The sequence below is a fragment of the Moschus berezovskii genome, chromosome 23 (assembly GCF_049115385.1).
Source record: "Moschus berezovskii isolate FMDL1 chromosome 23, NW_MosBer_1.0, whole genome shotgun sequence".
NCBI classification, from domain to species: Eukaryota; Metazoa; Chordata; class Mammalia; order Artiodactyla; family Moschidae; genus Moschus; species Moschus berezovskii.
The window spans coordinates 21,904,360-21,907,577 of NC_142482.1; the positions used below are offsets into that span (position 1 = coordinate 21,904,360).

Sequence of the window (3,218 nt, forward strand, 5' to 3'; positions counted from 1 at the left end):
GCCCCCTGCATTGAGAGTCCAGAGTCTTAGCCCCACTGGACCACCTGGCAAGTCCCTCCCACATACTGTTAATCAGAATGTTTCAGAGTTGGGTTCTATGGAGGAATGAACACCAGTGGGTCTAGTTTCAGTGAGTATAGCAGGTTAAGGGCACCATGCGAATCTATGGCCACAAGAACAGCATACTTCCTTCAAGGCTCCCGCTGCTCCAAAGCCTTGCCTGCTATTGGTCACAATCTTATAATCAATGGGTAAAGTGGGTAAAATATGGAAGAACTTCCAGTCCAGGTGTCAGAATCTCTTCAGCCATGAAAGAGGAAGCTGTAGTGAAAATGTGGGCCTGAGCTCCAACAGATGCTTGCCTGTCAAAGAGAAATAAATCAGTATAGGAGAGACACTTCTCAGCCACAGAACAGTCCCTGAAGAGGAAATGTTGCCTTACAATAGGGATTAATAAGCCCTTCAAAGAATTCTTCAAGGAGAAACCAAAACTGTGCCACTGAAACTCCTCAGGTTGTTGAAATAAGCATTGAAATGGATAATAATTCATGTGTCACACCAGGAACAAGACTTGCAAGAGGAGATTTCTGCTACTGGCATGCTCCACAGGATATGTTCTGCAGAAAGCTTGGTGGAGGGAATTTTCTGGTGTCCAGTGGTTAGGACTCAGTGCTGTCATGGCCAGGGCCTGGGGTCAGTCCATGGTTGGGGAACTAAGATCCCGCAATTCTCATGGCAAAAATAAATAAAAAGGTTTGGTGGTACTCAAAGTGGACTTCAAGAGAGGGGCAAAATGGCAGAAGCTCTGTACATGATATGAACCTCATTTCCAGCAGTACTATAGGAAGTCACTCTGAGCCAGAAATTGCAGGATATTGTGGGCTGGGGTTTTCCCATGAGGACTTACTAACAGTCGAATCTCCTCGTTTCTAATAAAAGAAAAACACACCTTTCTAGATTAATACTTGAGAAATGTTGTTTTCCTGCTGGCTCAGATTAAACCCCCAAATGGACTTTGAGTAAACAACACATTCCTGGAACTTCCCTGGTGGCCTAGTGACTAAGACTCTGGGCTCCCAATGCAGGGGCTCCAGATTAGACCCCTGTTTGAGGAACTATATCCCACATGCTGTAGCTGAGACCCAGTGCAGTCAAATAAACAATTTTAAAATAAAAAACCCAGCATATTCCTGTGAGCCCACATTCAGCATTTTTTGATACATTTGCTCCAACCTTGGCTTCTACAGAAGATGAGGATAAGCTTAGAGAGAGAAGGCAACTTAGTATTGAAAAAGAGGTTGATCCCCTTCCCAATGCACAAATACATGCATTTTAAGACCTTTCACAGGTTAATTTGTTATATAAACGGGACCCCCAAGTCAGCTCCTGGAATGACAAATCAGAACGATTCTGCAATTTCACAAGCTAATTGTGACTCAGAAGAGGATACAACCACCCGGTGTTTACAGACACGTAGGCAGAGGCAACATCAGGTACTAGTATCTGGAGACAGCCATGCCCATGTTTGCAGTCAGGGCTGCTGCTGCTGCTGCTAAGTCACTTCAGTCGTGTCCGACTCTGTGTGACCCCATAGACGGAAGCCCACCAGGCTCCCCCGTCCCTGGGATTCTCCAGGCAAGAACACTGGAGTGGGTTGCCATTTCCTTCTCCAGTGTGTGAAAGTGGAAAGCGAAAAGTGAAAGTGAAGTCGCTCAGTCGTGTCCGACCCTTAGCGACCCCACGGACTGCAGCCTACCAGGCTCCTCCATCCATGGGATTTTCTAGGCAAGAGTACTGGAGTGGCTTGCCATTGCCTTCTCCGTGCAGTCAGGGAGCTTGGGATAAACAGAGTTGATTACATCAGTAAACAGGCTGATTATTTATACTGCTCTCATGCCTGATTTGCTTCAGATTACAGGTAATCCCTATCCCTAGTGAGTGACGGACCATTTCGAAGCAGAAGCTGTTCTTGAAGAGAAACCAATGGCCCACTTGTGCTCAGGGGCTCAATGAAGAGTTCTCTGTGAGCCTCCATCGTGACAACAGATCCCTGCCTGCTTGAATTGAACAGTGGAATCCCAACTTTAGTTTTAATGCTCACGACCCTTACATGACTTACTGTAACAGGACTTTTGATGAAGATCCCAGTTCTTGCATGGTTTTCGAACCGTTGCTTACTATATCAGCAAATAGGACATTTTCTTTAAGGCTGCAATGTATCTGCCGTGCCCCACAAATCGTGGAACTGATGGGCTCCCTTTACTTACTCTCAGTGTTACAGGGGTTTTATTTACTTGTTTATTTGTATTTATGTCTATTTGGCTGAGCCAGGTCTTAGTTGCTGCCTGTGGGATCTTCAGTCTTCATCGTGGCATGCAGGATCTTTAGTTGTGGCATGTGGGATTTAGTTTCCTGACCAGGTGCTCTGTATTAGGAGTGCAGAGACTTAGCCAGTGTGGTGCCTATGGAGACGACAGAGGATAGAGCTACAGGTGTTCAGGAAGGCTTCACTAATATGTAGCTGATTTAGTTAAGTCAGTTTTTAATAGTCTTCCCAGGTGGCACTAGTAGTAAAGAACCTGCCTGCCAATGCAGGAGACACAAGAGACCTGGGATCAATCCCTGGGTCAGGAAGATCCTCTGGAGGAGGGCATGGCAACCTCCTCCAGTATTCTTGCCTGGGGAATCCCATGGACAAAGGAACCTGGCAGGCTATATAGTCCATAGGGTCACAAAGAGTTGAACACAACTGAAGCGATTTAGCACGCATGCATGCAAGTTTTTAATGGCTGCTCTGGGGCGTTTGCTATGAAGAATTCCATTCTTACTGAAGAACAAATTATTAACACTGGATGAATATTACAACAGTGTGACTAATGTTTGAAATTTTTCTAAGAATTTTTCTATAGACTTTCAAAAGTAGCAATGTTTGTAGTTACTATAAATCAAGCTTTGGAAGCCCCCCAAAATAAAGACTGCTTTCCTTTTAGGAAAAAAAAAGCAATTTCTGTCACACGGGCATAGTGCATTTAAGTGTTGCTGTAGTTTATACTCAGTCTCCTAGTCACTTTCATAAAAGTCACTGTTAAGTAAACCAGATTTCTGTCAACTCCTTAGTGTTTCCTTAAATTTATGGCATTGAAGAAAGGATACTGGAAACAAACTTGTGGGCCTGGAGCTGCCTAGAGGGCTGAGGCCAGGTGGGAGCATCCGGCAGA

General features: G+C 45.0%; 1 pseudogene; it reads left to right on the forward strand.

Annotated features, from left to right (window-relative positions):
* Window positions 1-247: 247 nt before the first annotated feature.
* On the forward strand, window positions 248-2,484 carry LOC129543368 (suppressor of cytokine signaling 5-like; annotated as a pseudogene).
* The last annotated feature ends 734 nt before the right edge of the window (window positions 2,485-3,218 follow it).